Below are 14,368 nucleotides of genomic sequence, written 5' to 3'. Positions count from 1 at the left end.
CAATGCGTGCGTGTACAGTTTTTTTCCCTCTCTAATGAATAGTAAACAGCAACAAAAATAAAGCAGGTTGTAATACTATGTAGTTATATTATTACAAAAATATAATGCAACTCGGTTTAAAAGTATTCCAAGTATTCAGAATACAATACTCTGATTGGACCATACATTACATTTAGGAGTGTAACGATATCCAAGTCTCACAATACGATATCGTCACGGTATGAACCTATTTATTGCGATATCTTGGGAAAGCTCAAGCTATAGTGGAGAGGCTCACGATTAGGGATGTAACAATATCCAAATCTCTCGGTACGATATTTTCAGGATATACATCTCACGGAACGATATTTATTGCGATATTTTGTGAAGGCTAACAAAACTGTTAATATACTACTACTTTTTCCTCTTAAAATGCCTTGACAAGACTTTATCCAAAGAACTAAGACTTAAAAGTGCTTAGAACTGTTATTTCTTCTTGTAATGTACACTGAAATGGAGCAAAGGATCATGGTCTATGTAGTTCCCTCTGTCTTTTTTTAGCTATTGCTGCACCATAACTCTTAATCTAAGCAAAAAGACTTGCAATTTGATATATTGTGATGGTCCACGGTCCATTATTGTGAGAACTTCGACGATACGATATCACGATATTTGGGTTATTATTATGTCCCTAATTACATTACATTACTAACACATTTCACTTTGGGTATTCAGCATTAAATACATTTGCAAAGTATTCTTCCATCACTGAATAAAACACAATACTATAAGTTGACAATTGCAAATTGAATGAGAACATTATGATACTTGCCAACATTATGAATGAAGTGATACAAGACAGAGTGGCTAGTGCTTAAAATGTCCGAAGTTTACTTACTATACTCCAGGTGCTCGACTTTCCTACATCGGCATGCAAAAGAGGCTGTTCCTCCACCTAAGCACTCGATGATCAAGAACTATCATCGAGATTTGGAAAGTGTCAGAAAACCATAAAAAAGAGACGAGGTTAAATCTGGACTAGGGCGATATGACATTTCTTTTCCTCATGCTGATGAGTTATGATTTTCAATTTGATTTTATTCTGTCTGTCTTAGAAGCAGTGAAATAGCTTTTTAATTTCGTGAACAAAGTTGGAAATCTGCTTCAAACCACATACGTTTATAGACTTGGCTGTAGACCTCTCGATTGTAATGATCCAAGCGCATCAGTCACTGACAATTTAGAAATGACTGAATCTCACTCTCATTTGAAATGTTATCAAATCCACTGGACCAAATGAGAAAACCCACAACTAATTCTGAAATATTAAAGTTTTACATTTCATTCTAAGGCTTATAGAGCAACTCAGAATAAGACTCAGAGTAAACTTTCCAACTATTGATGAACCAAACTGCTGTGGCAAAAGTAACTGCATTTTTATAGTTGTCATTTCAAAGCCAGACTGCCTTAATGAAAACAATACAGGTAATTTCCCATAGGACGCATGACATAACAAGATGAGTAAATAATATCAGTGCAGGAGCAGAGCTGTAGAATTAGTCTGCCTCTGTCGGCCTTGCCCTGCGGTTGTCTCAGATACGAATTACACTGGGGATTAAAAAAATGCCTAACCCATTTCTCAGCAAAATGTACTGCCTATAAGAGCTACTGCAAGGTGACAAGTCCCTGGCAAAGTGTGATAAGAGAAAGCAAAAATTCAAAACGCCACTGGAACCCTCCGAGACACGAGGTTTTGGGGGTACTTCCAGACATGTAGAAGTAGAGTTGAAGGTACAAAGTCAGAGGAAAATACTATTGAGACAAAAAGTATTAAAATTCAGGGCCTTCGCTTGCACACACACGGCTAAACAGCAACAGTGTGTACGGGGCTTAAGGGCTTACTCATTTTGATAGCGTCTTTGATGGACATAATTTACACTGGCTCAACAGAAAGCCAATGCGCTGATGGGAAATATGGGTCACTTACAAAACTACAGCACGTCGCTTTAGTGCCCTCAAGCCAATTTAAGGAATAAAAGCGGCCGGGTTAAGCAAAGAAAATGGAGAGCAAGGACCAACAAGAATAAAGTGTCTCTGACTATTTCCACTCCCTGGAAGGATAGGTACCTGAAAAGCACTGGGCCATAAAATGCATCGCTCTAAATAAAGGTCCTTCAATAAAGAGCGTTTACAAATAGGTCTACACAGTGTTCAGTCTTCTAACTCCACCTGGGGTATTCTAAACCTGTGCATTTTACACTCTTACTTAAAGGCGCTGTACCTGATTATTACCATCTAAAAACGTGAAAAACAAAACTTAACTTTAAATGGTTTGCAGTGGTCCAAAGTTATTCCTCACTCACTTCATGCATATCCTAATTATTCACTACACTAACCGTATAAACACTTCTCAGAACTTTCAGAGACTAGAGCAGAGTTTTCCTGTCACAAAGCTAACAACAACTAGTATGCTAAAGTGCATTTCCTGATCATTGGACAATAAAACACTGTATTAAATGAAGCAGCAGGAAGCAGACCTGACTTTGACCTCAAGAGCTGCTTATACAATACATCTGTAGCATATATCTGTACTGGGACAAGGTACATTTTGCTCAAATACATGGGGTAAAATTGGATACAGGGCCTTGGATTTAACAAGAACATAACTTCCCGAGTAATAACCACAACATTAGCAGCTTACAAGAAAATTAACCTTTGACCTTTCTGAAATAAAAGATTACTACGCCTCTGTTTTATCACTCCACACATAAAACTGTATTATGGCTTACAAGGTCGTTGTGGCTGCGACCTTGGCCTTTCATTGTCCACATGCAAAAAAAAAAAAGAAAAAAAAAAGAAAAGAAAAATCAAAAACATAAAAATCATACAGGAAATAAAGCAGAGTTTATAGATCAACACAGCTATGTTACTATGTGGAAATTACTATGAAAAAGTCCTATCTAAGTCATATCTTTATGGGGAGCGACTTGGCTCAAGGGCAGAGTAGACAACAGTATGGGTGGAACATTTTGAGATTGGATCGCTGTACTTCCCTTCGCCTTTCTAGGACACCTGTTCATCCCAATGGGAGTCCTGCATAGGCTGGACTAAACTTCCATTTTTCACTGCATTTAGAGCCATCTTGTCCTTCACATGCCATGAAATAAGAATAGCATGGTTATTATGACATGAGTGTAAGAAAGAATTAGTTTGTGAAATCAAGGTGCATTGCATAACTTTTCTGGTGGAGGGTCTGTCAAATGCTTGTCTCCATGGAGATGTTATTGCATTGTGTGGACTGTTTCATAGTACAGTATAAACCTTACTATTTTCATGACAACCAAACCAAATCAAATTGCAGGTCAGGTCTGCGTAGAGGCGACCCCGCTCACAGTCAGAATGCTTGTTTTTTCTAGGTATTTTTGAGCTATAAAACCATCTGTGATTGAATGTAAGGCAGAGCTGTTTACTGTCATATTTTTGAGCACTCCAAGCAAAGCAATGACATATCCATAGAAACAAGCAGGTGACAGAACCTACACCATAAAAGTTACACAATGCACCTTTAAGTTGGCTGGTATAAGTGAAACGAAGGTTTGACTTTGACTTGGTGAATGAAGACGTAACCTTGGTTTGACCTGATGCTTTCCTACCTGGCCTTCACTTTTTCCAGTCAGGACTAGAGCTCAAATACGATACACAATACAGCACACATTCACGGACGCCTGAAATCACTACAGCTTGTTAGCAGCTTGTTTCCTCTCAGTTTTGGCTTGACACGGTTGAATTGCTAATCTAGTCTCGCTTTCCAGTCAGTGCTCTCGGCAGATTGTACTGTGTGTGTAAAAGTGTTTACTATCACACTCATCACCCATGATGAACAACAACGACACTGGGTTTAGGTTTGGTCTTTGGTAGTACGAATGAGCACACACCCACCACCTGTTTGTCTGCTCAGCTTTGAAGTCAGAAATCTCGCAATGTCTTTTATGATCAAACATGCCTCACAAGTAAAATTTATATATTTGCTGGGTAGCAGAGTAAAGTCATCTCTATGTTTACACCCTCCTTTATGACTAGAGAAAGAAAGCTCAGGATGCAAAACAAAGACCGTAAGATTGTGTTGTTAACAGGTCCATAATTTTCTGATCTATGATATAATGGTGTTTCCTCATCACAAACAAACCTGGAGTTTTGTTTTGTTTCATTTACACATGTTTAGCACACAAAACCTGCATAAAACATTCTGTTCCCCCTTGTGATGTAATGTTGTAATAGAGAAAGTGCAGCTCCACTGTGTTATTAAACTCCATACATCTTCAATAAAAGCATTTCGATAATTTCAGCAACGGAATTTCCAGTGTTAGCTGAGCAAAAGGTAAAAGGTAGCTGCTCACAGGATTTACTTTTGCGTTATGTGGGTGCTTTAACTACAATGGCTCAATATTAGAGCTGCAAAATTAAATTGCAATTCAATCAAAATCACAATTATAGTTGCAATTATCTTAACACAAAGGTTGCAATTATTTTGATAAAAAGTTGGTAACATGCTCTACAAACAACTAAATATCCAGTTTTTTTTTAATGTAAACCGACTTGCCAAGAAGCAGCAGTAGTAGTAGTAGTAGTAGTAGAGGTTGATTTGACCTTCACAAACATATTCTGAAATGTAATGTAAATGTAAATGTAAATTCATGTCAAAAGTGAAACGCGTGACCTACCTGGCAAAAACACTAATTTAAAACAAAGCATACACTTGAATAAAACAGTTGAAGCTTCTCGTTATCTCAAAGAAAAAAGACAATCTTTCCTGGTGGCCCCATTACTGCAAAACAACGCACAGCAGTCTCATTTAAAAGTATATGTCTGCGCCGTGATCAAATGCTCACAGAAAGTGTAGAGATAAAACAGAAGTCAGGGAGGGCACTAAAATAGGAAATATTAATAGATGTTTAAAAACGTAAACAAAGACTCTGAGCTAGGAAGCATGTGGGGGTAGCTCAGGTGCAGTTTATTACTCAATACCATTTTTCTGGCCTTAAATGACCTGTGTTACGAAATCCTGTCTCTTCTCATCCACATGTGTGAGTTCAGGAGTCAAAGACAGCGTAGAACAAAGTGATGTTTCCCATTTGGCTCTGGCGTTCATGGATGAGATTATGCAAACGGGCAGCAGGCTTAATTAGAGGAGACAGAGGGTTCCGCTCATTCAGACTTCCGAACTCATGTCATGTGATTTCAGCTTTAAACAAGTCATGGGGCAAAGTGAGGAAGAGACGCCGGTGATGAAGGGTAGGTTTAGAACTAATGTCATGATATAGAAAAGGCTCTATACCAATTTTCATACTTTAATTACAATTAAAAACACCTTTTATAGGACAATAGAATCAAATTTTCAATACAACATAATAGTAGTTATTGAGATAATACCATGTAATCTTATTTCTGATATAGACTGAAACACCTAAAACTATTCAGGAAATGTCCAACTTATCTTCTTATTATAGGGGTGGGCAAACTTTTTGGCTCATGGGCCACATAGGGTCCTAAAATTTGACTGAAGGGCCAGACAGAAGACAAAACATGACGTGTTAAGAGCTCAGCTCCATTGCATTCATATTTACGCTCATGTAGGACACAGGACTGTCCCACAGACACAGGACTTTCACACAGGAACAGGACTGTCCCACAGACACAGGACTGTCTCAAAGGACACAGGACTGTCCCAGAGGACACAGGACTGTCCAGAGACACAGGACTGTCACACAGACACAGGACAGTCCCACAGACACAGTACTGTCCCAGAGGACACAGGACTGTCCCAGAGGACATGGGACTGTCACACAGACACAAGACTGTCACACAGACACAAGACTGTCACACAGGCAGAGGACTGTCACACAGACAGAGGACTGCCCCAAAGGACACAGGACTGTCCCACAGACACAGGACTGTCCCAGAGGACACAGGACTGTCCAGAGACACAGGACTGTCCAGAGGACACAGGACTGTCCAGAAACACAGGACTCTCACACAGACACAGGACTGTCCAGAACACAGGACTGTCACACAGACACAGACTGTCCCAGAGACACAGACACACAGGACTGTCACACAGACACAGGACTGTCCCAGAGACACAGGACTGTCACACAGACACAGGACTGTCCCAGAGACACAGGACTGTCCAGAGACACAGGACTGTCACACAGACACAGGACTGTCCACAGACACAGGACTGTCACACAGACACAGGACTGTCCCAGAGACACAGGACTGTCACACAGACACAGGACTGTCCCAGAGACACAGGACTGTCACACAGACACAGGACTGTCCCAGAGACACAGGACTGTCACACAGACACAGGACTGTCACACAGACACAGGACTGTCACACAGACACAGGACTGTCCCAGAGGACACGGGACTGTCACACAGAGGCAGGACTTTCACATAGACACAGGACTGTCCCAGTCCTGTGTCTGTGTGACCGGAGGCTCAGAGCCCAAGGCAGGGCTGGAGCTCGAAGCTGAGGCTCGGACCCCGCGGAGGCTTGGAGTCAAAGCTCGGAGTCCGCCCTTGTCCCGCTCTGGTCCTGCCATGAATAACTGTTAATATGTTACGTTAACATATTAACGCCTATTCAGTGTGTTGTTCTCTGTTCTATTGTTATTACTATAACTTGCCTTTCAAGATGAAATGTTGGTTCCTGGTCTCTGATTTTATAAAATACATTTCCCCAAAAGTGCGACTTATAGTCTGATGCAACTTATATATGTTTTTTTCTTCTGGCTGGTGCAATTTATACTCCAGAGCGACTTATAGTCTGAAAAATATGGTATTTAAATGTTAATGTTTGCAGTTCAAGCTGGGGTGGAGCCAAGATAATGATAGCCAAGGTATACTTCATTACATGACACCATTCTTTATTCTAAAAGGATTGTCATATTTTTTTCTCAACCTAATATATATATATATATATATATATATATATATATATATATATATATATATATATATTAGGGGTGTCAAATTATCGCGTTAATTGCGATTAATTAATTACAGTCATATTTAGCGCGTTATGTTTTTTAATCGCGTTAATCTCATTTTTAATCTCTAACTCTGTATGCGAGTTGCTTTATTATAAAACCTGTTTTTATGTGTTGTTGGGACAACAACAACACAAACACACACACAAAAAACACATTTATACATTTTTTTATTTCGGTAATTCCACTCATTGCCGGAAACCCGCACAAAACGTGCGCAGTAGAGCGATGTAAACGTCATGTAACGTTGGCGGTGTCAGTCGCACAGTGGACGCGGTCGAAGAGCCAGTAGAACAGAGGCAGCAGTGCACAGGTAAAAACGCATTCGTGTCTTGGAAATTATTCTCCCGACGTGAAATATAAAAGAAAATAACAAATATAATATCGCCTACAACTTAAATGTCACAGGTGAAAACAACCTGCATAGGCTCATGATGTCTGTACTACTGTCCTATAGTGACCTGCCACATGAGGGGACACGCACACAGACAAACAAACACAAACAAACACACACAAACACACTCCTTCATCATCGTCATTAACCTGAGAACGCGCGGACCACGTTTCCTTCCGTAGTTAATGCGCGGACACCGACGTGCTCCCGTGAGCCGCGTGTGGATCGTGTTTTCTCGCGTACGCGGCGTAAACCGCGCTTCGTCCTGTGAGCCTCTAAACCAGAACTAACACCAAGACTAAAACCAGGACTAATCCAGTCCAGGACTAAACCAGAACTAAAACCAGAACTAAAACCAGGTCTAAACCAGGTCTAAACCAGGACTAAAACCAGGTCTAAACCAGGACTAAACCAGAACTAACACCAGGACTAAACTAGGACTAAACTAAGGACTAAAGCAGGTCTAAACCAGGACTAAAACAAGGACTAAAACCAGTGATCTCATATATAAAGCATTTCTCTATTAATAATATTTTTATTTATTTATTTTTGGTTAAGGAAAGACTGGACTTTTTATTGTCTTTAAGTAGACAAAAGTTGTTATGTTCAGATTTCCTCGTCTTTGCTACTTTACAGCAAACAGTTTCTTATTCATGGAGACTTGGGCTCAACAGCCAATTTGGAGAGATTTGTTAAACAATAAATGACTTTATAAAGTCACTTTTTAAAATCTATATCAGTCTTTTGCTCTGCCACAATAATGTAATAATGAATTTAAATGAAAATACCTCAAATTGAAGGCTTTTCTCAGCAATTTTTAGGTGAGATTAAAATGAGATTAATTAGATTAATTAATTACAGATCATAATTAATTAATCTCTCAATTTTTTTAATCGCATGACAGCACTAATATATATAAATATATATATATATATATATATATATATATATATATATATATATATATATATATATATATATATATATGTATGTATATATATACACACACACACAGATTATCACTTCACGAGCTCTGAGCAACTTTACACAAAACCTTCACAGTCTACCACTGTATAATCACTCTGAAGGAAATGTGCCGGAAACTGGACCTTAAACCCAATGGGCACCTCTTCGAAGTGGCCCAGGCGAACGGGTGGGGGTTTCCAAGGTACATGCTGTCGGACTCCAAGAGAGTCCCCTGGGGCTGGCTCTTCACCATGAAGGTGTCAGTCCACGGTGTGGAGGCGGTCGCGACAGGCCCCACCTCAAAAGCTGCCAAACACAACGCAGCAGCCAAAATGTTGGAGGTACTGGGATTTGAGTGCCCCAGCTACAACCCCCTGCTTGATAAAAAGGACAACGTCTCAACAACTCCACAGGTACAAAGACACAGGTGTACTTTTATGACACAAACATTATATCTGTAAAGCTTAAATATCTATGAATACAAACTGCTTATCCCACATTTGAACGCCATTAATAATATGTTAATTTCACTTATATTTCAGGCGAACCTGGTTAATAAGGAGCAGGTGGAGGAAGAGGACCTGATGAAGAACACGACTTTCTTAAATTCTGAATCATGTTTGAGTCAGGCTCATCAGGATCTCTGTAGCTCTCCCAATATCATTATAGAGGAGTTTGTAGAATACCTCGATGACGCCTCGGTCCCATGTGAGACAGAAGCTGTTGTGGACTCCATAAGTCTGTGTGACATTCTCCTCGAGATCCAGACTGGATCAGAGGAGCAGGGTCTGTGTGAGACCCGAGACAAAGACACAGATCCAGACACAGATCCAGAGACAGAGACTAATCTGACACCTGAGATTGTTGGACTTGAGATGTGCAGGTAAAATGTCTTTCAAATATTAACAAAAACATCTATTCTTATAGAAACACAGTGCTATCTAAACTTATTACTTACTGTTGCTGTTAGAATTGCACTTAATCATGATTCTCTTACAGTGAACCAGAGGATGAAATGGAGGATGTTCCACCAGAGGAAGAGACTGAGGTGTTAGAAAACATGACAACCCCAGGATCTGACCAAAATCACACATCTGAACAGGACCTGGGCATGAGTGAAGCCAATATCTCCAGGTAAAAAAAACTATATTTTTTTTTCATTCATGATTTATATGTGACGTTCATCACCAGTACTGTTTGAATATAAATGATATTGCAATAATAATAAAGTGATTTTTATGCCTTACAGTCAAAAAGAGCCCACCAGTTCTCAGATTCTGGAAGGACCTCCTGTGGCCTGCTTTATCATCAGAGCCCTAGTCCGAAAACTGGTCCAAAAATCCATCTGCAAACCAGAAGACCAAGCAGAAGGGGTCAGGTTGTTGCTTGAAAAGACCAAAGACAAAATTCTCAATCAGGACGTCCCTATCTCTGTCACAAACATGAGGGCTGTGGGCAAAGCTGCAGCCAAAGACCTCCTAAAAGAAATTAAACTGCAGGGGGGGCAGATCAGCACAGAAGATGAGGCCTTCCAGGAAGCCATGGTGAAACACATCAACAATCACCTGAGAAACTTCCTGTTTGGTCCCAAGAAGGACGGGACTGTCTCGGCTGTGTGCAGCTGTGGGCAGATTCTTCTGTGCCCAATGAACTTACTCACTACAATTCAAATAAATCATATGAAAAAGCATTATGTTTTTGTTTTCTGTATGTCTTTTATGGGTAGTAGTAATAGTAGTAGTAGCAGTAGACTGATTAAGTCCATTGCCTTAACCACTCGGCCACCCTGGTACAGACACATGAGGTTCATTCACATTATTTGCATCAATCAGACAGTTATAGAATCAACAGTTATGTAATCGATTATGTAATCAAGACAGTTATGTAATCAACACATCACATGTGTTGATTTCATGTGTAGGATTTGGGCTGAACGTGTGAAAAATCAAATGTCCAAAACTTTAATTTGATAAACTTTTCTAACCATTCACAATCATTGTTGAAAATCTTGACTTTTCACAGTCTGGTCTTGGAATGTGTAACTTAGTAAACTTAATGAACTGGACAAAACAGGAACCAGACCAGAATCAGATCAGACCCTGAGACTGGACTCTGCACAATCTAGAGTTTGTATATTTGATATTATATGGAAGCATGTGCATTATATTTTAAACATTTAGGTTAGTCTGTGATATCCAAATAATACAAAGTCTTACCAAATAAAAACAAGATGACAGAAGCGCCATAGCCTCTGTGCCCCGGCTGCCCCCACTCCCCTGCACCGCCACCACATGCACAAACCCACAGCAGAGCGCGCACTGCAACATCGGTCCCACCACTCAATAGACACTTCATGCCGCTGTTCCCACCCTCTCCGCCAAAAGTTCCACTGCGCAACATGCACACAAACAGCGCTGAGCAACAGCGTGAACACAGGCCACAGAACCACAGACAACAGCGCCTGAGCACCGCACGGCCCAAAAGTCCCAGCGTAAGTGCTCCTCTAGTACAGCAGGCGCTTGGGACAGACAGTAGCACTAACTGGATGTCCCTGAGCAAATCCTGCGCCTCAATTAAAAACAAACAAACAAAAAAAAAAAACTGTTGTATGTCCTGCATGCCACTATACCTATTTTATTTATCCGATACCTGATCAGAACATAATGTCTGAGTCCAGATCAAGTCCACAGTCACGTGATCATGTGATCAGATCAGGAAAACCCTAGTTCCTACTTAATCTTAAATCAAACACCTTTACCACACCAGCATCCTGGTACACATACAGTCACAATTCTTTTTTTTTTTTTTAGCTTTATATTATATGAATTTACTATTTGTTATAGATATTCAGACAATGATATATCAACAAAGTGCTCCCCTTTTGAATTGTATAGTTCAAACCTCATGGGTTCAAACTACCAGGAGTGGGATGTAAACCCATGAGGGCTTCTGTCTGTTGGATCTTAAGTCCAACGCTTTAACCGCTCGGGCATCCTGGTGCTGTGAATGAAAAAGCTGTGATCAGTATGACAGTTCATGGTCCTTTTTCAACAGAAAGGTGAGAGGTGACTAACTGAAAAACACAAATCACAAATCATCTCACCTGTTGCAGTTTCATCTTAGTCGCTTCTTTCTGGTCAGATTGTGTTAAATTAAAGCTCAGATTAAGGTCTAACTTGAGCAACAGATCTTCAGACAGAGCAGAGCTACATTCACATCACACCCCAAGAGAATGTTGATGACAACAGCCACAAAGTATCAATTAAATAAATGCCAGTTATGCTGTGAACCTTTAAATATTTAAATCACGCCCAAAGATCTCTTTCTGTTCTGGTTTTTGTTTTGTTGTTGTGTTTATACTTGGACTGGACAAAAAAGTATCACGTGTTGGCATCTCTGACAGTTCACAAAAGCAATATTAGAATCAAAACAGAAATATGAAATCAAACAAACATTTTTTTTCTCCTTCTCATGGGTCCAATCTTGTATTTCGTCTCGTCTTGGGAAAAGTGTGTCTCATCTCATCTCCAGTGGAGCCTATCACCATCCAGGGCCATGAGGTGGAAATTTTGGACTGCTACAAATACCTTGGCATCCAGGTGAACAAGAGACTGGATTTGAGGGACATCTGTAATGCTCTGTACAAAAAGAACATGAGTAGACTCAACTTCCTGACAGAGCTCAGGTCTTTCAATGTGTGCAGCAAATTTGTGGAGATGTTCTACCAGTCTGTGGTGTCCAGCGCCCTGATCTTCTCTGTGGTCTGCTGAGGGGACAGCACCAGGAAAAGAGACATTGGGCGGATTGACAAACTGATTTGTAAATCTGGTCATGTGATCGGGACATTTGTCACAGTGAGGGACACAAGGACACTGGACAAACTGCTCTCCATCATGAACCCTACTGCTCACCCACTGCACCAGACTATAGAGCAGGGGTGGGCAAACTTTTTGGCTCATGGGCCACATAGGGTCCTAAAATTTGACTGAAGGGCCAGACAGAGGACACGACATGACGTGTTAAGAGCTCGGCTCCATTGCATTCGTATTTACGCTCATGTAGGACGTGCAATATGCGCTACAACTTTGACGCTTAAGATTCAGAACACATGAAAAGTGAATAGATCTGCTCCACTGCACACCACAGGCGAACGTGAGTCTTGAGTGGTTAGGTCTCATTGAGAAACAGAGCCCATGCTGCAAACTTGTGCACGTAAACACCTACACATGCAATATAACCAAACTCTTACAACATTCCACGAGTTACGATTTGTAATACAGCATCTATAGCTCTTTCATCTATGCTTTCTACCCACTCAAAATGGAAACACTGAAGCCTTATGTCTTGAACACTCCTACCTCACTCATGGTCCGAATACACTGCCTGAAAATGACTCCTGTAAGAATACTTTCCCATAAAGCATTGCAGCCAACATAATACGCAGCACCTCAGTGTATTTATATAGGGTGCCATCTACTGGGAAGTGCTGGAAATTATTGCGCCATCTACTGGGAAACGCCGGAAATACAGGAAAACTAAAACATGAACAAGGTTTATTATTGTACTTTATTCCAGTTCGGTGGGCCGGATTAAAAGGTTGAAAGGGCTGCATATGGCCCCCAGGCCGTAGTTTGCCCACCCCTGATCTAGGTTCTATGCTAAGTTTTTTAGATTAGATTTATGTATTTATTTTGGGCAAGTAAGAAATTTATATTCTTTTACAATGGAACATATAACATTAATAAAATCATAGCAGAAATAACAACAAAAAATAAAAAAGTGGCCCCAAAAGGAGTGAGAAGAGGAAAACTTATTTAATCCCACCCCCCTCTTCTAATCTAAAACAAAGAGCTTCCTTTCGAATAAGGACACCAACAACGGTAAGGAAAATTAAAGATACCAACAATGGTAACGGACAGCACATATCAGCAACAAACATAAACCAGCACTACAGAAGGCAGTATTGTTATAAAATCATTAGACACTCTCTATCCAGTGTAACCAGACCATATGTTTGAATAACAACTTGAATTTATGGATATTTTGGCATTGATTGAGATGTGTATCCAGACTGTTCCAGTTTTACATCACATATGGACAGACAGAAAATTTTACGAATAGTTCGAACATTGGACAGTTTGAAATTTCCATGCCCTCTAATGAAAGAATTCTCTCTCTCATTTTGAGCAAGCTTTGAAGATTACTTGGTAGTAAATTGTTGAATGTTCTAAATAAAATTACCAGTGTATAATATTTTACAACGTCAGGAATCTTTAGGAGCTTGGATTGAATAAAAAGATCATGGGTGTGTTCTAAAAATCCAACTTTATGGATAATTCTCAAAGCTCGTTTCTGTAATATAATCAATGGATTACCGTAAGTGTACATTGGTAAGTGTTCCCCCACACTTCAACACAATATGTGAAAGAAGGGAGAACCAATGAACAGTATAATGAACGAAGAGCATTTTGATCAAGGTCATTTTTCATTTTGTTTACTACAGCATATTGATTGGTATCCGGTATCTTAAGAATACCCAGAAACTAGTTTTTGTTTACATAAAAAATAACACATAAAAACCTGACTGGAAAAATTATTTGAAAGAAGTTTTAAAAAACATTTATGACATATGTTTACCATGACCTAATAAGTGATAAAAATATATAGCAGCTATTGATACTTGGCAGTGACTTGGGCGTGTCCTACATGTATCTCTAATGGTGGAATGTTTAGGAGTTACCACGGTGACACAGTGCACACATTAACAAACACTGTCAAAAAAGTTCAAAAGATCATCTGATAGCTCGTGAAAAATACAAAATGGATTTAAGCAACACGTTTTCACAAAGTTCACGGCCTTATTTAGGTGTTTGATTTTCAACAAAAAAGGTGAAAGTGACAAACTGAAAAACTGTTGTTTAAACTGCTTGCTATCTTGTGAGTCTAATTTTGTATGCGAGACACTTGTTCAACAGCAC

General features: G+C 39.8%; 1 protein-coding gene across 1 annotated transcript in view; it reads right to left on the bottom strand.

The window, feature by feature from the left end:
* The window catches only part of ccdc146 (coiled-coil domain containing 146), a 61,906-nt gene that overhangs the window by 15,185 nt on the left and 32,353 nt on the right, over positions 1–14,368 (bottom strand). The window lies entirely within an intron of this gene.

Source organism: Boleophthalmus pectinirostris, unplaced genomic scaffold (assembly GCF_026225935.1).
Source record: "Boleophthalmus pectinirostris isolate CB_2022bp ecotype Guang Dong unplaced genomic scaffold, ASM2622593v1 HiC_scaffold_18, whole genome shotgun sequence".
Taxonomy (NCBI): Eukaryota; Metazoa; Chordata; class Actinopteri; order Gobiiformes; family Gobiidae; genus Boleophthalmus; species Boleophthalmus pectinirostris.
Note: the sequence above shows the minus strand (reverse complement) of the source record. Positions and strands in the feature narration are given on the sequence as shown.